The sequence below is a fragment of the Tamandua tetradactyla genome, chromosome 4 (genome assembly GCF_023851605.1).
Source record: "Tamandua tetradactyla isolate mTamTet1 chromosome 4, mTamTet1.pri, whole genome shotgun sequence".
NCBI lineage: Eukaryota > Metazoa > Chordata > Mammalia > Pilosa > Myrmecophagidae > Tamandua > Tamandua tetradactyla.
In genome coordinates this window covers 164135799-164156813 of record NC_135330.1, presented here as the reverse complement: position 1 = coordinate 164156813, position 21015 = coordinate 164135799, and the positions used below count along the sequence as shown (strand labels likewise).

General features: G+C 37.8%; 1 protein-coding gene and 1 long non-coding RNA gene across 2 annotated transcripts in view; one reads left to right on the top strand and one right to left on the bottom strand.

Annotated features, from left to right (window-relative positions):
* Positions 1 to 13997, top strand: part of LOC143681476 (uncharacterized) — a 103123-nt gene extending 89126 nt beyond the window's left edge. The window contains exon 3 of the long non-coding RNA XR_013174671.1: positions 13755 to 13997. This is a non-coding gene — a long non-coding RNA (uncharacterized LOC143681476). The remainder of the gene's footprint in view (positions 1 to 13754) is intronic.
* Positions 1 to 21015, bottom strand: part of CLDN10 (claudin 10) — a 144591-nt gene that overhangs the window by 111711 nt on the left and 11865 nt on the right. The window lies entirely within an intron of this gene.

Here is a 21015-nt window from a genome sequence, read left to right as displayed (position 1 = left end):
GGGTGCAGGTGGGGGCCTGTGGTAAACTAGACAGTATGATGCAGACCTAGTCTCTGCCTTGGTAGAGTTTCATCCCAGTTTAAAGTTATATACTTGTAAGAATACGCAACTAAATTCTGTTTTCTCCCACTAGACTATACTTCCATTAAGTAAGGGATCAAGTCTGTTTTCTTTTCCCATTACTTTGGTACAGTGATTGCCATAACAAAGTAGGTGCTCAATGAATATTTGTTGAATGAAATGCAGGAATAAATTTTAAAAGTTCAGACAGATAGATATTAATTTCACAAACAAATACACATAAATACATTCTGCTAAAGACTATGGAGGAAAGGACAGGATTATTAGATCTATTTATTTGAATTGGTATCTGAAAGACTAGTAGCAGTTATCTAAGTCAAAGAAGGGAAGAGGAAATGTTGATGGGGCACAAGCACGTGAGAATAAAGTAACAGAATTTGCAAAATCCTTGAGTAGAGAAGGAGCTTGAATTAGTTGATAAATGTAAAGAGACCATAAAGACTGAAGAACCGCCTTGACCCAAGGCAAGTCAGTGCCAGCTAGGGCAGTGGCAGGATTCAGATTTGCAGTGCTGCTTCAGTGACTACTACCAATGCTTATCAATATACAAGTTCTCCTGTCTATCCTTGGCTCCCTCTGGAACACATTTCCCAGCCCTGATAACCTTATTCCCACATTAAGAGTACACCTGTTTAGTCTAAGTCTGATAGTGTCTCACTTTTGTGCTAGTTTAAAAAGAGATCTGTGACTTAATCTCTGGGCAGGAAAATGTGAGAGGAGGTTTGCAGGGAATTTCTGAGAGTTTTCCTTGCTCTTAAACATACATACAATAAAGATGGGCATTTCTTCTCCCTCTGAACATCCTTGTGTCTGGATGCAGTGACTGGAACTATAGCAGTCATTTTACCACCATGAGGGAGCCAGGCTGAGAATGAAGGTACATACAGATTCACTGTGGCTATGTGGAAAGAACCAGGTTTCTTGAGGATATTGTTGAGCCGATAACTGTTCCACACCTGGAGGCATCTATTTCTGGACTCTCTTCTGTGTAAATAATATATTTCCTTTTGTTTAAGCTGCTGTGCATTAGGATTTTTCTGTTACTTGCATCTTAAAGTATCAAACTGATATGAAGATGGAACAATATCTACTGGATTTGGCTTCCTACTTGGTTTCCCTGCCTCTAATCTTATTCTTGCCAAAGCATTCTACTTGCAGTCTCCACTTTCTAGAAAGGATCTAGTCATGCTATTCGCTTGCAGGAATCCCTAAACAGTTCCTTCCTGCTCTTAGGTTAAGGTCCAAATTCTATAACAAGGTCTTTGCTTGCCTTTCCAGCCTTATTGCTCACTATTTCCTCCTCCAGGTCTATAGTCCAGTCTTGCTCAACTTCTTTCAGTTCCTTGAATGTAACATGGCCCCCTCTCACTTCAGGGCCTGTGCACATACTGTTTCTGTGCTTGGCATATTTTACTTTCCTCCCCTTTCCCATTAATTTGGCTAACTCCTTTGTGTGTGTATATATAGTGTATGGTGGGGTCACATTTCATTATTTTTCCATGTGAGTATCCCGTTATTGCAGCACCATTTGTTGAATTTTTGTCTGTTTGTTTTGCTTGTTTATTTGTTTTTGGGGAAGTGCATGAACTGGGAATCCAACCTGGGTCTCCCGCCTGGCAGGTGAGAATTCTACCACTGAACTACAATCGCACCCCTCACTAACATCTTTTTATATTTTATATCTCAGCCTATACATCAACTTCTCCCTAAAACTTCTTCATGCACCCCTACTACCCCGTCTGTGTAGACCCCCTGTTTTCTGACCAGAGACCATATCTGGCTGGTTATGAATCAGTTTCCCGTTACTCCATCAAGGAGATTTGTCTTTTCCATCAAATGCATATGCATTCCAAACATTAATTCTTCTCTTCTTAGAACCCTCTTACCTTGCTGTGTGTCTGTTTCCTCACTGGGAAAATGAAAATAATAATCATGCTTTCTTCAAAGCACTGTTGTAAGGATTAGATGAGATAAAACATGTAGATTTCTTAACCAATGTTTGGCAGGTAGTCAGCCTTCAGTTAATAGTGATGGTGGTAGAAGGTATTTGGTTGTTATTTGCTGAGATTGTGTTCTTCCTCTGACAATCTGGTGAAGCCTATAGATACCACCAGAAAACATAATTTGACATTATGTTTTGACAAAATATATAGAATTTCAAAGGTAGCCACCCAAGTAGAAATACAATTATCAAAAACATTTTAAGTTTATGATATACAGTAATAGATGTGCTTTTTTATAACTATTCTAGCAGCAGGTCTAATTACTAATTTTATCTGCAACCACTATAAAGTGATATGAAAATATCTGTGATTTTTATGGGTGACATAATCACAGATATCATTAATACTCCTTTGATTTGCTGCCTTCATTCGTATTTGAAAGAACTAAATTTGAGTTCAGGGCTATTGGAAACAAAGATGAAAATTTTTCCTTTCAAGTTCATGGACTCCCGGAGTAAGAAGGGAGGTTCATAACTGACTGACAATAATGGAGACTTCAGGGCTTGAAGGTGGATGGATCTCAGAGAAGGTACTGGAGAAAAAATTATTCTATAGTCTACCTCAATCATAAACAACAACAGCAGGAAAGACTTATTGAAGTGGATGGCAGAGTAGAGTGTAATCTCTTTAACTCTTAAATAGTACCCTTCTCTTTTTTCTTATGGCATAATTATTCACAAGCTAGGTAGTCAATGAGTATTGAGAAACTAAAAATACAAGTGGACAATGACCAGAAAACTCTAACCCACTATCACTAGTCTGGCCCACCACCTGAAACAATGGGCCCAGGAAGCTGGGCAAATATCCCAGGAAGTCAAACCCTAGCCTCTCTTAACAATTGACCCAAAATAGCCAGGACTTAATAACTGACAACTTTCTAAATTTTTGTCCCTGTTTTCAACTTGGAACCAAGCAGAGAAAGCCAAATATGCTCCCCTAAGCAATCACATAGAGAGCCCTGCTTCCAGTTAGCCCGCCTCCACTTTCCCCATGCCAGCAGTCTCCAGTCAGGACGTAATTGCTGTCTTCCTCTTTTTTCACTATAAAGCTTTCCTACTCCTGCCTGCTTTTGGTTCTCTGCCAAATGCAGGCAGTGGTGGCTGACACCCTTGTGATAGCAAGCTCTGTATAATTAGCATCTGTTTGTTCTCATTTGGGTTGTGTGCTGGTTGGAATGTATGGACCCCAGAAAAGCCATGTCCTTTAATCCTCATTCAGTATTGCTAGATGGGAGCTTTTTGATTATCTATGGACTTGTGACCCACCCAATTGTGGGTGGTAACTTTTGATTAGATGATTTCCATGGAGGTGTGTCTCTACCCATTCAAGGTGGGGTTGCTTACTGGAGTCCTTTAAGAGGGAACTATTTTGAAAAGAGCTATAGAGCCCATGTAGCCAGAGACCTTTGGAGACGAAGAAGGAAAATGCTCCTTGGGGGAGCTTCATGAACAAGAAGCCTGGAAAGAAAGCTAGCAGACATGGCCATGTTTGCCATGGGCCTTTCCAGTTGAATGAGAAACCTTGGATGTCATCGGCCTTCTTGAACAAAGGCATCTTTCCCTGATGCCTTAGATTGGATATTTTTATAATCTTGCTTTAATTGGGACATTTTTGTGGACTTAGAACTGTAAACTAGGAACTTAATAAATTCCCCCTTTTTAAAAGTCATTCCATTTCTGGTATTTTGCATTTCGGCAGCTAGCAAACTAGAACAGGTTGACTTCATTTATTTCCACAGTTATCCTTGAGATCACACTGAGACTAGTCTGCACTGCCAGTCATCATGGTCCCTTGCCTTCAACGAGGTGTGGTACCCTACACAGGACCCTATGCCTCGCTGTTCACAGCTTGTTGAGTCTGTTTCAATGTGGTAAGTCAATATCAGGTCTAAATGCCACTCTCTTTGTGTTGAGTTCCTTGGTTATTAATCCTCAGTTGGAACCAGGTTTTGGTTCCCATTTTTTTTGGCATCCTTAGTAAATTCAGGCTATTCCTTCTCTTCCCTTTTTTTACTGTCTTTTTTTGTTATGCTTGTGTGTTGTGTTGTCTCAAAGAGTTGTTCGCTATAAGAAGGAGTATCATAAGCTGGAACACAAAGGACCTATAAATCTGTTGTGCTGGTTGGAATGTATTATGTACCCCAGAAAAGCCACGTGTTAATCCTGATTCCATCTTGTGGAGGAAGATTTTTATTAGATTATCTCCACACAGATATGACACACCCAATTGTGGGTATTAACTTTGATTAGTTGGACATATGACTCCATCCATTCCAAGTGGGTCTTGATTAGCTTACTGGAATCCTTTAAAAGAGGAAACATTTTGGAGGGAGAGCCAGAGATGACAGAAGCAACAGAAGCCTCAGACTCTACAGAAACTTCACAGCAGAGCTGACACTTGGAGAACAGGGACATGGATGTTTGGAGATGCTTGGAGCCCAGCAGACATCACCATGATGTGTTAAGCAAGCCAGAACCTGGAGAGAGCCAAGGGAAGCCAAGAGATGAAAGCCAGTTCCAGAAAAGCAAAGTGAGGTACCTCCACACAGAGATTAAAAGCAATGGAGCCCAGGAGGAAGCGACCAGTAGATGCCTGCCATGTGATTACCTAGTGGACAGAGGTGTTCCAGACCCATCAGCCTTCCTTAAGTGAAGGTAACCTCTTGTTGGTGCCTTAATTTGGACACTTCACTTCCTTAGAACTGTAACCTTAAATCCTATTAAATTCCCCTTTTTAAAAGCCATTCCAGTTCTGGTTATTGCATTCCAACAGCTTGCAAACTAACACACCTGTTTTTCAAGCCAACCTTATAGACCAGTGAGTTTGTGGTTCTCACCAGACTAGCATGCACCTGGACAAACTTTGCTGTTTGGGTCACCAAAAAACAAGATAGGGCTGAGTTGGGCTGCCGGAGAAGATGGCAGTCTTCACAGACAAATTATGAAAATGGAATATATAGCCTCTGGGTATTTATGTGGACTAAAATACCCAGAAGCGCCTCTGTCACTTAGATTTGTAACAAAAATTAATATGAATGGAATAAATAATTCCAGTAGAATGGTGGATTCATGGAGCAAACAGTGTTAGCAAAATGGCAAAATTTGTATTTAGCATTAAAATTCTTTAATAGCTAAGACATCTAATGATGTCCAAATAAAATATGACGCTTCCACAGCCACCAAAGGGACAAACACACAGGAATTAATTTTAGTGGATCTCAAACTTGTCTTAAATCAACAACCTTCTACTCATGTTAATGTCTTGATTAAGTATCACAATGCAGAATACTCACACATTAAGTAAAAGAATTCCAACTGGTGAACATCACCTGGACATTTGTAAGGATATATTTAATATGTGTACACCCATTATGTTTTCAGGTAACATGAGGAAAAATGCAGCACAATTCTTTTTTCTCTTATCATGGCACTGCCATTTACGCATAAACCTGGAGTATTCAAGGTAGAATTCGGATTTACAAGATGAAAGCCTGGCAAGAAGGGTCAGATTGCTGTGGAAGGATATGTGTGTCTGAAAACTTATTTCAAGAAGAAAAAAACATAAATGCCATTCTTTATCCGCTTGCTTGGTGTAAGAGCAGCAGTTTAAATTAGCAGGTACAATGAATATTGTTGCAAATTGTGTTAATTTTTGAAGCATTGTGGGTTCTGACTACTAGTAGTATCAAAAATCAGGATTATTTTGATATTTGTATTTATAATAAAAAAAAGTTGATAGGTGTCAAAGAATTTCTGTTAAAAGCTGTTCCCTGTGTGTTATTCGTTACAGACATGGTAAATATTTGTTTACAGTCTTTGTTTAATAAACCATGCATTTAAGTTTAAGTGAAACCAGCTAAAAGGAAATAAGTGTATGGATATGTGATGTTGAAATTAAAGTTAGTCTTAAAACGTAAATAAAATGTAGAAAGTAAAACAAACAAAAAAAACACAGGATAAAGTTCTCTCTCCATTTTGATTTCTGTCCTAAGACCTGGCTTTGATCAGGGAGAGTTTTTTCTCTGATTTTCTGCCTGCTGGGGAGCATAGATTGTTGGAGCATTCAACCATTAGTTTGGGGGCCTATTTCAGTTTGCTAAGGCTGCCAGAATGCAATACACCGGAAACGAACTTGTTTTTATAGAGGGGATTTATTTAGTTACAAATTTACAGCTCTTCACAGGAAAGGCAGCTTGCTTTCCTCTGGCTTCCTCTGTCACATGGGAAAGGCACAGGGCGACAACTGCTGGCCCTCTCTCCCAGCTGCTGAGTTCAAATGGCTTACCCCGGGATAGTTCTTTTCTGCATCTCCAAACATCTGGGTCTGAGTTCCTGAGCTCTCTTCTGACCTCTCTCTTTTAAGCTTCTAGTTAATTAAAGTTAACATCACTCGTTGCAGAAGTCACTCCCCTTGGCTGACAGCAGATGTAATCAACCATAGATGAAATTCACATGCTGATGATTTAAGTCTACAGCAACAGAACAACTGGGCACCATCACCTGGCCAAGTTGACACCTGAACCTAACTACTACAGAGCCCAGGACACAAGGTGCACAAGCATTATATTTTGGCCTACTACTGCCGGATTTCATGGGGTTGTCTAAATCTAATCCCTCACCTCCTCTAGAAAACTCCTCCTCAGATGTACTCTTGGTATTTTTGTAGTACCGTAATTAGAGAGCTGTTGAATGGCTTAGAAATTCATGGCAAGTGCACCATATTTAGATTAGGGTAGATAAAAGTACTAGCTATGTGATCTTAGGCAAATTGTTTACCTTTAAGTCTCGGGATTTTTTTTTTCTTTTTTCTTTTTCAATCTTTGAATGAGGATAATGGAAATTCCAACACCATAAGGTGAGAACTTGAAAAGATAAGATCTATGAAATGTTAGATTCCACCTGGACCACGAGTCCTAGACCACGGTGGAACTCATCATGAGTAACAACTGAGACTGTCAATCATGGGCTGTTTAAACAGACAGATGTTGGACTAGAGAACCTGTAAAATTTAACTGAAGGAGGCTAATATTCTTATTTAAGGACTAGATTTGTTGCTCAAATAACCTTGCAAACTGAAGAAAAGATTGGTAAGAGAATGAAATTTAATTCATACAACTTCAGAAAGTTGCACATTTAAGGTAAGCATATAAATGGCACAAAGGAGATAAAGCACAGGCAGGGTTTTGCCAAAAAAGAGAGTTTTACAGGGCAAGGCTACCATGGGCAGAATTTGAATGTACTTTGGTTTTGGATGACTGCTATAAATATTGTCACAACTTTAAATCTTCAGTTCTGGCTAACTGCTATAAATGTCATACCGTGAAATCTGTGTAATTGGTTTTAAAAATCCTTAAATGTGTAATTATTATTCAAGGGTATAAACTGAGATGCATTCTTGGGAAGAACAATTGAGGGAAACCATTAACGCTAGTATAGGAAGAAGTAAGGGCATACCTTGTCTAAAAGCATTTATATTCAAAATATTTCAGAAACTGCCTCTAACCAAACAGAATTTTCTGAAGGTTTACAACCTCTGATTAGACAAGAACAGGTTAGGGATTTCTATTTTGTATGGATGAAACATACATTGTCTTTTTCCTCCTAATCAAGTAAAATGCTTGCAGGAACTAAACTGGTATAAGCCTTATATTACAGCACCACAGACTCTTCAGAATTGTTTTCTTTACCCATTTCTTGTCGCTTTTAGCTCTCTTCATAAATTTTTCATCCTCTTTTCCCCAGGTAAAACACAGCTGCTATTTAGAATAAGATGGTACTTCACCATTCCTTTTACGTTTTGCCTTCTTTTTGGAGTGCTCATTGTCTTAAACATTTTCTTGTCTCCTGGATTAAAACCTGACTCCTCTGCCAACTGAGGACAAGGCACTGATATCTCTTTTCTGGTTTCAATCTTCTGAGATGGAGCCACCTTTGCAAAGGGGTGTGTGTGATAGAATCATAGGCAGCCTTCATTGCCACCGTCTTACTCATTCTGAGCCTCTTGCTTTCCTTTGACACCCAAAGCCTTTACCTTTCTGAAAGCTAGTTAATTCTGAAAAAAAATTTGGAGAATCATCAAATAAAATCAATTATGGCTTTAATAAATTTAAACACATTTCTCTACTGGCAAATGAACAAAATAAGTGCAAGTGACTATAGACGTTATAATCTGAAAATCATTCAGCAATATAGTACTAAAGGATAATTTTTAAAAAGATAAAGTCATGACTCTCATACATATATAAAATAACCACCACTAACTTAATGAGTTGTTCATTACTAATTCATAAGGGGTCAAATATGATATTGCAACTGGTTCAAATGAGGATTTGAACTGCCAAGATGTAGAGCTTCTACCTGAAAAATTCTTTTACATTAACATGAGCAGGAATCATTTATATTACTATCAATTTTCTACAAGTTAATTTCTATCTCAAGAGAGCTATGTAATAGCCCAGTAAAAGGCAAAGGTGCCTACGGCCAGAATAATTATAATCCAGCATAGGATCATAATCCAGCATTTCATTGAAAACATATTCTGTAACCTCTTTTACCCTTTCAAATTCTTCCACAACATTCCCCTGATTGGTAATTATTTTGTTACCATCTCTCCATCTCATCCCCATATCCTGTGATTTCCCTCCCAATTAAAAAAAAAAAAAAAAGGCCTAGGCATGGGTAAATGCTTTCCATGTATATTACGGACTTTGCAAAAACGTTTGGCGGCTGGTAACCATTTAACAAGGATGTGGTGGAGTGGGGGTGGGGGGGGAAGGCCTGGACTAGTAACAAAGTTTAAGTACTACATACATGCACAGTGTTTTAGAAAAAGCAGTTTCTACTGTACTGTGGAGTAACAGAAGATAACAACTATTTTCATAGTTGTTGGAATAGTCAGTTTTGAATTAAAAAGCAAAATTATCAGGAATTTGGTTTAGAAAGCTGAAGTTGTCTGTTGTAATTTTAAACTTTTTTCCCTTGGAATAATGAGGATCTCCAAGGGAACACTGGGCTTTGAAACACATTAATAGGTCGGAAAAATAGTCATGCTAATAATGAAGTGCAGAAAAAGATAGTGGAAAGAATCCTAAGGTAGGGTTCTGGAGAGCTGACCATGAAACAATAAAAGCAAAGTAATTTGAGCATGAGAGTGAGTGGGATAAAAAGTGAAGGAAAAAAGTAAAGTGATTTTTAGCATAAACAAAGGCCTTGAGAAATAAGTATCTGTCTTTCTTTCTTATGAATGACTCCAAGTGGAATGATGTGGCATGGAAGTAACAAAGTGTTTTTTTAAATTTATTTATTAATTTAAAAAAATTAAGAACAAACAAACAAAAGCATTAACATATAATTCCGTTCTACATATATATTCAGTAATTCTCAATATCATCACATAGTTGCATATTCATCATTTCTTAGAACATTTGCATCAATTCAGAAAAAGAAATAAAAAGACAACAGAAAACGAAAAGTAACAAAGTATTTTAACTGGACCTCTTTACTCAAGGTCAAGCTATAATTGAGAAGATCCAAGAATGCCAAATATCAAGAGAGGAGAGAAGAGCTGGATGAATGTCACTGCATAAATATTGCTCTTCCAATATTTTGCACTGATGACTCCAATTATCACCTGACTCTGCAGTTCCTCCCATCAAAAGAAGAAATATATTATTTGCTCCTTGACCCTGGGTATAGTGATGTGACTTGCTTTAGCTAATGGGATGTCAACAGACATGATATAAGGAAAGGTTTACAAAACCACCTGTGTGATTGTGCTTGTTCTGTGCATTTACTGAGAAAAGGATGTGCTCAGGCCAGCCAATTGGTCCCAGGAGGTGGACAGATAGAGCAGAGCCAAGTCATCCTAGCCATCTGAGATCAGCCAAACCCCAGCAAATCCTCAGATGCATGAGTGAATCCAACTGAGGTTAGGCGAGCTACCCAGCTGAATCCAGCCTGGATTGGCTAAAACTCATTGATGTGAGATAGATGAATGTTTACTGTTGTTGGCCACTGGGGTCTATGTTTGTTCATGACATTGCAGTTCCATGACAATAACTAACTCATATGCCAAGGATATTTCACTATACACTTATGAGATGGCAGAGATCTCTGTGGATGTGCCAACTTCCATAGCTGGGTCAACTTTGAGTATATTAGCTTCCAATAGGAAGTACACCCTGGAAAAGGGTCAGAGGTCATAACAACAAATATGAGTTGTCCATCTGAAGCAGATTTTGTAAGTTATTGATATATAAAGATTTACCAAATATTCCAACATCTACCTATGTTAGAAACTGGATTAATTATCCAGAGATGTGAAGATTAGGAATCAGATCTGCCATCAGATTCCAGCTTTAAGACATAGTCTGTCTACTGTTGGTGGGAATGTCAAATGGTGCAACCGCTATGGAAGGCAATTTGGCGGTTCCTCAAAAAGCTGAATATAGAATTGCCATATGACCTGGCAATACCATTGCTAGGTATCTGCTCAAAGGACATAAGGGCAAGGATACAAATGGACATTTGCACACCACTGTTTATAGCAGCATTATTTACAATTGCAAAGAGATGGAAACAGCCAAAATGTCCATCAACAGACGAGTGGCTAAACAAACTGTGGTATATACATACGATGGAATATTATGCAGCTGTAAGACAGAATAAAGTTATGAAGTATGTAACAACATGGATGGACCTTGAGGACATTATGCTGAGTGAGATTAGCCAAAAACAAAAGGACAAATACTGTATGGTCTCACTGATATGAACTGACATTAGTGAATAAACTTGGAATATTTCATTGGTAACAGAGACCATCAGGAGATAGAAATAGGGTAAGATACAGGGTAATTGGAGCTGAAGGAATACAGATTGTGCAACAGGACTGAATACAAAAACTCAGCAATGGACAGCACAATACTACCTAACTTCAATACAATTATGTTAAAACACTGAATGAAGCTGAATATGAGAATGATAGAAGGAGGAGGGCTGGGGGCATAAACAAATCACAAAGAAAGAGATGATAAAGATTGAGATGGTATAATCTAGGAATGCCTAGAGTGTATAATAATAGTGACTAAATGTACAAATTTTAAAAATGTTTTTGCATGAGGAAGAACAAAGGAATGTCATTACTGCAGGGTGCTGAAAATAGATGGTAATTAATATTTTAAAATTTTATCTTATGTGTGAGACTAAAGCAAAAAATGTTTATTTGGTACAAAATTTATATTTTGACTAGTGCATTTCCTAATATAACTTATGTAGATAGTTTGATTGAACCCCATAAGTACTTGGAACCTTGGGTAGGACATGAGATTTTGTTGGTTTGTCCAGAGTGATGCCCCGATGAATCCCAGAGTGATTTGATCAGTGAGTGGAAAAGTATTTGCAAAGTACCCTTTGGGGAATGGTGAGAATGGGGAGAAATTCAACTTCCCCAAGTTGAATTCTTGATATTCTCACAAGCAGTGTGGACAACCAAAGCTATAGGCTGAGCCCCCAACCTTGGAGTTTGTTCATATGAAACTTAACCCCACAAAGGATAGGTCAAGCCTACTTAAAATTAGGCCTAAGAGTCACCCCCAAGAGAGCCTCTTTTGTTGCTGAGATGTGGCCTCTCTCTCCAGCCAACACAACAAGCAAACTCACCACCCTCCCCCCACCCCCGTCTACGTGGGACATGACTCCCAGTGGTGCAGACCTTCCTGGCAATGTGGGACAGAAATTCTAGAATGAGCTGAGACTCAGTATCAAGGGATTGAGAAAACCTTCTTGACCAAAAGGGGGAAGAGTGAAATGAGACAAAGTGTCAATGACTGAGAGATTCCAAACAGAGTCGAGTGGTTATCCTGGAGGTTAGTTTTACACATTAAGTAGATATCACCTTGTTATTCAAGATGTAATGGAGAGGCTGGAGGGAACTGCCTGAAAATGTAGAGCTGTGTTCCAGTAGCCCTGTTTCTTGATGATGATTGAATAATGATATAGCTTTCACAGTGTGAATGTGTGATTGTGAAAACCTTGTGTCCGATGTTCCTTTTATCCACCTTATCAACAGACAAGTAGAACATATGGAATAAAAATAAATAATGGGGGAACAAATGTTAAAATAAATTTAGTTTGAAGTGCTAGTGGTCAATGAAAGGGAGGGGTAAGGGGTATGGTATGTATTAAGTTTTTTTCTGTTTTCATTTTATTTCTTTTTCTGAATAGATGCAAATGTTCTAAGAAATGATTATGATGATGAATATACAACTATTTGATGATATTGTGAATTACTGATTATATATGTAGAACGGAATGATCAAAATAGGAATGTTTGGGCGGGCCGCGGTGGCTCAGCGGGCAAAGTGCTTGCCTGCTATGCCGGAGGACCTCGGTTCGATTCCCGGCCCCAGCCCATGTAACAAAAACGGAGAAACAGAATACAATAACACAAGAAAATGTTTAAAGATGTTTCCCTTTCTTCCTTCCTTCCTTCCTTCTATCCTTCCTTCCTTCTCTCTGTCTTTCCTTTAAAAAAAAAAAAAAAAAAAATAGGAATGTTTGCATTTGTTTTGTGTTTTTTGATATTTAAAAAAAATAAAAAAGACATAGTTGTTTCCTCATGAAGCAGACAAAAGTCTAAATAACAACAATAGGGGTAGATGCAGGGTAGCTATACTAAAATACTCCTCGAAGACAAAGCAAACGCTGTGGAGCCATGACAAAGCAAGGACGTGGTTTTGTGGGGTAATGTGAGTTTGATTTGGAACCTCTTCTGTGTTAGGCCTCTGAGGACCTCCATTTATATGTATGTATGTCATCTACACCTTTCTCCTGTTCCCATTTCTGCTTCAGTCCTTTTTTCAAATTTAAATCTTCCTCAAAGAACAGAAACAATAACTTGTTTTTCCTTAATCTGCCCCATAGACCAAAGTGCTTTACACATAGAAGATGCTTAATGGATCTTTATTGAATGAATGAATGGATGGGTGAATATTCAGAGATTCTTCAGCTAAAGCTTTACCTGTGCTCCTGGGACGAACTTAGAACAAAATGAAGGGAGGTAGAAGAGTGAGGTGGGAAGCAGTTTGCGAGGTGTGTGTGGACAAGGAACAGATAGATATAAGAGGTAAGAAAGAAGAGTTGGCAGGACCTAGAGATAAGTTGGATTTGGGGAAGCAAGGAAAAGGAATAAAGATAGCTAGATAATCTATTTGGTGTGCAGAGAACAAATGTAGTTTTATATTTAAAAGTTGTGAGATTAAAGTTTAAATCCAAATGTCACACAATTTTATTGCTCCCATCATCATGCTAAATAAAATCCTCTTCCTGCTTGTTTGTACCAGTCTCTGGCCTTACACAATTATTTTTATTGTGCTACGTGGCATCTGTTTTCACTATCAAACCAAAGACTTTCTGCTAAGTCATCTTGAAATCTAACTTAACTTGCACAACATGTTGTTTCATAATTAAATTTAAATTGCAGATGTTTTGAATTAGAAGAATCTTCCTTCAACCAGACCCGAGGTTAGTAAGAGAGTGTGATTTGTCTGGGGTAGAATTCCCTCAGCCAAAACATCCGGAACATTTTACTGGATTAATTTGCAACTTGTTTTGAGATTTTTGGTCTATTTTGCTAAAGGCTTTCTTTCTGTTTCCATTTCTCTTTTCAATTCAGGCCAATATACATTTATTCAACTCTCTTATTGAAAATGATATGAGAAGTATTACTGAATCCAAAGAATAAAGAAAATGGCAGCTAGAATGCAAGGAGAAGAAGAAAAGTAATGAGTGAATAAATAAGGTCATTCATGAATAAAGAATTTATTCATGAATAAATAAATTCATTCATCCAGCAAATGAACTCATGGCGCCCTTATTTTTACCATGCACAGTACTAGTAAGTACTGTATAATATAGATAGAAGTATAATCACTGGTCCTGGTCTCCAGGAACTTAGAATGTAGTTGTTTTTTTTTAAATAAAAAAATTTGCTTTTAGATAGGTCAAGTTCAATCTATACTGGCATTTTAATACAATAAAAAACTTCATAAAAAATAAACCATGAACAATTTCCTTATTCCTCAATAATGTTGAACATTCTCTGTGGGGAAAAGGGAAAAGACTAACAACATTACATTGTTTGACTGGAGAGGATAAATGTGAGTTGGATGGACTGAATCTTGTGGCCACTAGCCACTGGGCTGCAGGAAGATAATCTTAAAAACTTATTTTTCCACTAATGACTATAGGAAATCATCCTCATTGCTTTATATCAAGTCTGCTTTTCATCTTTGATCAATACTGTGAGCTTATTTAGCATAAAAATATTGTCTTTAGCAAAAAAACTACTTGACAGGCAGGACCAAAAGGTCATATAGTTTTGAAATATATTCAGAAAATTTCTATTCAATCTATCTATACCCCAATCTTGGCTCCTTATTTGTCAAACTATATTCTTCAAGATCCAATGAGACAAAATATAGAAAGCAACAGAAACGTCATGCTGGAGTTATTAAAAAGGCTGGAACTTAAGTTCAATGAAAGCAAGGACTTGTATTTTTTTTCTTTTTGCTTTGCCTTTGCCTATAAAATGATTAGTACATAGTAGGCACTCATTAATTACCTATAGAATGCATAAATGAATGTTCTTCCTGTACTAGATAAAAGAAATACTTTATCTAGTGCTAAAGACCAAAGAAGGAGAACTTACTTGCTGCATCAGTGACTTTGGTTATTTCTGCCTTCCCTCTAAGGCCCGTCATCCATCCATCCATCCATCCATCCATCCATCCATCCATCCATCCATCCAATCATTATCTTGAATGGAACATTGTTTGTTTGACTGGCATTCTGATACTTGTTGGGGTTATAAAGATGACAAGGATGAGGTACCAGCTTGCAAAGATGGCCTCAATTCTAAGAGAGGATTCTGAGGAAGGTAAGAAGAAAAGGGGACTGACTCCAAATATGAAAAAATAGAACAAGCAGGGTTTCTGGATAGGGAGGAATTATAGAGAAAAATACTAAGTGACTTGGCAAAGGTAGATTGTCCGTCATAGAAAAAAGTCAAGGAATGGGGTAGGGATGTCCTAATTATACTCCCTCACTCTAAGAAATTGAAGACCATAAGTAGTTTTGAGTTCTATGCCATCAGAAGCTTATTTGTAAGAGGAGAAATGAAACAAATGTTGAGGTGATAGTGAGACACAAACAAGTGTGAGGTTGGAACTGTAAGAACAGTCCTATAACCTATAAAGTGGATTCACAGGAGAAAACATTTCCTCTATTGCTCACTCCCAGATCATGTCTGATATGTGTAAGATGCTACAAGGGAAACAAAGGCACTTAGAGGTTGGACCCTGTCTCCTGGACCTATACTCTAGCAGGGGAGATATAGCATGATCATTCATAACCAGTAGTATGCTGAAGCTTGTTTGCCCTGGCTCATAACCAGCTTGTGGGAGCCAATTGCTAAATTTTCAGGAATTTTACATATCAGTTTTTAAACACAGCAATTATTAAAAATAAAATATATAAACTTGCAATTAAATAAATTATATTTAAAAAACTAATAAATACTCAAAACTCATCACGTTCAAAATTATTCTCTAAGCTTTTGAAGTTTTGATACCTATTGTATCTATAGTAAGGTGTGCTACTGTGCATGTCTTCCTGACTCCACATTCAGTGACATCATTTTGGTAATCTGAAAGCACCATGGTAGGAGTATTTTTACCACAAAAATTGGCATAAGCTATGTGCTGGTTTGAAACTTTAATGTACCCCAGAAAAGCCATGTTCTAATCCAATCTTGTGAGGGCAGACCTATAGTTGGGTAGGACCTTTTGATTAGGCTGTTTCTGTGGATCTGTGACCCTGCCCTATAAAATTGGGTCTTAATCCACTTACTGGAGTCCTTTAAAAGCAAGACATTTTGGGGAAAGCACAGATGCTTGGAGAGCCTGCACAGATGTTTGGAGATGCTGAGAGAGCCATTTGAAACCAGAAGCCAGGAGAGAAGGACGGCAGACATCATCATGAGCCTTCCCATGAGACAGAGAAACCCTGGACATGATTGGCTTTTTGTGAGTGAAGGTATCTTCTTGTTGATGCCTTAGTGTGGACATTTTCACAGTCTTAGAACATGAATTTGTAACCTAATAAATCCCCATTAAAAAAGTCAGTCCATTTCTGGTATATTGTATTATGGCAGCATTAGCAAACCAAAATAGGCCACAAATCAAAATTTGGTTTATTGTTTTTTAATTATCTAGACTTAAGAAAGTAATGGAGAAAATATTAGAAATGCAGATTGAATTTAAAAGTGTGTTATGTCTGTATTATTGTACAATAGTACAGTATTGTCTATACGATAGTACAGTATTGTGAATAGCATAAAAGTTGAAGAAATGTTCTACCTCGATAAAAAACTAGTATCTAGGGCCACAAGGTAGTTGAGTGGTAGAGTTTTTGCCTGCCATGTAGGAGATCTGGGTTTGATTTCTGGACCATGTACTTCCCAAACAAACAAACAAACAAAAACCAACAAAGCAAAAACTCAATGAATGGTGCTACAATACTGGAAAAAAATAATGAAATTTGACCCCTGCCATACAGCGTACAAAAAAAACAAACCAAAAAATCTATTATCTGTTTCAGCAAAACAGTTGTTTGTGACATTGACTAAGGAGTGATGTTTCAACACACTTTATTGTTTTACTTTCATGTGTCTTGTTAAATATCATCTCCCAATCATGCCAGAACTACACACATTCATCAGTTTACAACCATCGGTTGGCCATGGATACAAAAGTTCAGCAAAAATCAACAAAAACATTCTGTGAGAATCAATTGTTTGCAAGAAATTTATGAGAAATAATATTGCACTTTTTTATTAATTAAAAAAATTAACAACAAACAAAAATATTAACATATACATATATTCTACATATTCTACATATACAATCAGCAATAATATTGCATATTTTATCATTATTTTTTAATTGTGTGATATACTTTCATTAATCAGTAAAATTTATGTATGTAAATAGTAAAATAAAACATATGCATATGTATACATGCATAATTGCAAATATACATGTATATGAATATACGTACATACATATATATTTATACACACATATTGACACACACATATTCCTTTTCTTGGAAAACTATTTGTTAAATATATATCAACACACCAATGTCTGATACCATAATACAGAATACAGGAGGTAAAGCAATAAATGCCATAAAGCAGTTGCTTAGAATTATGAGAACTAGGGAGAGGGCAATCCCTAGGAGATGGCTGTCATAGAGTAGCTTCATGGAGAAGATGAGAATCAAGAGGAGCCAGGGGTCTTGAAGGTCCTTGGCTTTGTTTTCCCAAATAGAACCTAGAGGGAGAAAGGAAGTGATTTCCTACACTAATGATGGAACTCCTGGCTACCTGAGACTGTCACTGTGTGCTACTCCTGGAGAATCAGAATGAGAAACAGGTTCTGGAGAACCACAAAAAGGATTTTAAAAGAGGTGAGATTAATCTGGGAATTATCATAGCTTTCAGAAACAGAGATATTTATCTCTCTCTGTGACCCCCGGATGTGTGCAGTATAGGGAAAAAAGTAGAGAGAAGGGGAAAGTCTCATTAGCAGAAATAATCAATTAGCCAGGGATTTCTGTAAAAGGACATATTTTGACTGGACTTGCAGGCCTTAGAGTCAGACCTTGTTGTGAAGGAAAGGGTTTATGTAATTAGGCCCTACCTTTCCCCAAAAATATCTTTTTGCATTTAAAATTCATAAACCACCTATAGACTTAGCATCTCCACCCTTCATATCTATTCAAATTCATGAATTTTAGTATGTCAAAGAATTTAACAAAAGGGACTAAGATCTCAACATCCCCTCCCTTTGCACACATATCCATACACATGCACATGCACACACACACACACACATATGTTCACCTTTCTTCCTTCCATACTCACACACCACCCCCACTACTACCATACCCAATGAACTTCATAGATATTTGCTGAGGCCAGAATGTAGAAAGGATAACACTTTACTTTTTCCACACTACAATCAACCTTTCTGAGCTGGTTTGAAAATATTATATACCCCAGAAAAGCCATATTTGAATCCCGATCCAATCTTGTGAGAGCAGCCATTTCTTTTAATCCTGATTCAATATTGTAGATGGAAACTTTGGATTAGTTTATCTACATGAAGATATGGCATGCCAAATTGTGGGTGTGGTCTTTGATTAGATGGAGATGTGACTCCACCCATGCCAGGTAGGTCTTGATTAGTTTACTAGAGTCTTTAAAAGGGGAAATATTTTGGAGAAACCACAGAAACTTCAAGAGGGAGCAGAGACATGGATGTTTGGAGATGCTTGGAACCTAGCAGACATTGCTGTGGGCCTTCCCATGAGATGTTAAGCAAAGCCAGAACCTGGAGAGAGCCAAGGAAAGCCAAGAGATGAAAGCCAGCTGCAGAGAAACAAAGTAAGGAACCCCCACAGGAACAGAGGCTGAAAGCAATGGAGCCCAGAATAAGGAACCAGCAGATGCCAGCCATGTGACTACCAAGCTGACAGAGGTGTTCCTGGCCCATCAGCCTTCCTTGAATTAAGGTGTCTTTCCCCGGATACTTTAGTTTGAATATTTTTATAGGCTTAGAACTGTAAACTTGTAACTTATTAAATTCCTCTTTTTAAAAGCCATTCCAGTTCTGGTATATTGCATTCTGACAGCTTGCAAACTAAAAGATCATCAAAGCTAGGAAATAAGGGAAGCCTATGTCAGTGATCTGGACTTAACATTGAGCCTTCTTTAAATTGTTGGAGAGGAGTGTAAGGTTGTGACCCAATGGGACACCCCGACAGAGGATATTTGGAAATAGCTGCCCATACTGCTACCACCCTTGGGGCACTAGGGAAACATGTGCCTGTAGCTAATATAGTTAGGAAAGGAGTGAAGTAGGAAGAGTGGGTGCAGGGCTGTCAGGCCAGTATAGTGGAACGTGATCTTGAAGGGGCAATGGTGGGACTGGAATTGTACACAGTAAGAGCTTATGCATAGCGATGTTGTTGGGAAGGATTTGCCTAGAGGTCTTTACTAGAAACTATGTTGGGATAGAAAATATACAGATTTTACTTGAATTGTTTGAGGGTGAAGTTGGGAGGAATTAGAGCTAACACGGTTGAGAAGAGTCTGGGTTCTCTCTTGAAGGTAGGTGATCAAAACAATCAAAAGAGATATTTAGGGAAAGGACCCCTGCAAAAGTTTGGAGTTTTTGCCTGGATCCCATTTGAATTGGGGCATAAATGTAAAGATGATTGCATTTGTCTCTATAGGCTGGTTTAGTGTCTAATGTAAATTTTATGCGTAGGAAAAAAAAAGTATGGCATATATAAGAAGGATTAAAAAGTAAAAAACACATGCTGATTAAGGGAAGAATCAAGGTTTATAAATAGGAGGAAAAGACCTGTAAATTTAGGTTAATAATAAAAATGAATTGCAACTATTTAAGAAGTTAAGAACAGGATAAGTAAGAGAAAATCCTGACAAGAAAAATTATTCAGGAAGGAAATAACTTGTTAGTAAAAAACGATTTCTACTTCTTATCCCAATCATTTGAGTTAAAATAAAGTAAAACACATGAAAGAACAAGTATTTCCAAACCAATCATCCTCAAACACATTTTGTAATATAGATAACCCAAATGGTACCAGGCTATCTTGAAAAAGTCATGGCTCATAATTTAGTCTGCTTTCTGTGAATGGCACTTTCTGTTTACCTTGCACTTTTTACCAAGTTGCTCATAACATTCAGAAACTTGAGCCCTCATAGAAATATCCATACAGACCTGCCAGCAGATGAGACCTGGCGAGTACTGTTTTGTGCTGACTGTGGTCATACATGGCTGGATGATTTATGGACACGACCAACCACCACATCCGTATCTCAGAGTCATTAATTACCCAGAGAAGGGCTCAGCCCAGAATCTACTCTGAGGATAGAAAGTCCTCAAAGAGTGAGCCTGTTCAAATAATCAAAATAATCAGAGTCTTTTTTTCAATCATATTCTAATTTCTCAGCTGTATCTTTCAAATACAGCTGTTTTCTATGCTCATGGGGAACCTTATAAGGGTGCCCGAGATTTATTATAAATATTAACATCTGAATGAAAGAACCAGTTGTGATTTCAGACTGGAGGAAAACAAGAACAAGGAGAAGACTGGGGGTCAAGGAAATGTCCCAAATTTCAAGAGTACATTTCAGGAATTGCCATTGGTATGCTATGGAGCGTAACCTAGATAAATTCTAAATAAATTATTAAAGAGACAGGTTTTAGCCCATAGAAAAGAAGTTCCCCCTGAAAGCCAGCATGACTCCCTAAGAGTAAGAAATGCCATATGGGACTCATTTTCTCTTTTGATGAGTTTGAGGATACAACACCTATCATGATTTGCTTTTGGACAAGAAGGAGAAACGTGGGCCCAGCAACTATTCAAATAGATGCATATGCAGATGATTCAATGATGGCACCAAGGAAGATGAGCCTGGAAAAAAGTCTTTGTGCCTCACTGTCCTATCCTTAATCCCATTCATTCAATTCAACAAGCACACCTGTAGAGCCTGTATTTTATGCAAAGGATAAAATACTTATGCCTGTTCTAGGCAAGGGATAGAAAGACATTTTTAAACCCCTTCCCTCACATAGTTTATAATCTAGTGGTTTGGGAGGACAAGTACATAAGTAATCAATACACAAACCAGAATAACAAAATCTTGGAAGGGAAGGTACCAAGTGTCATGGGGGGGTCAATAAAGGGAAAGATCCTGTCTGTTAGATGACCAAAAAGGCTCTGCTTGGGAGGTAACATCTGATGGAAGAAAAAAATGGGGAGGACCAGGAAAGACATTT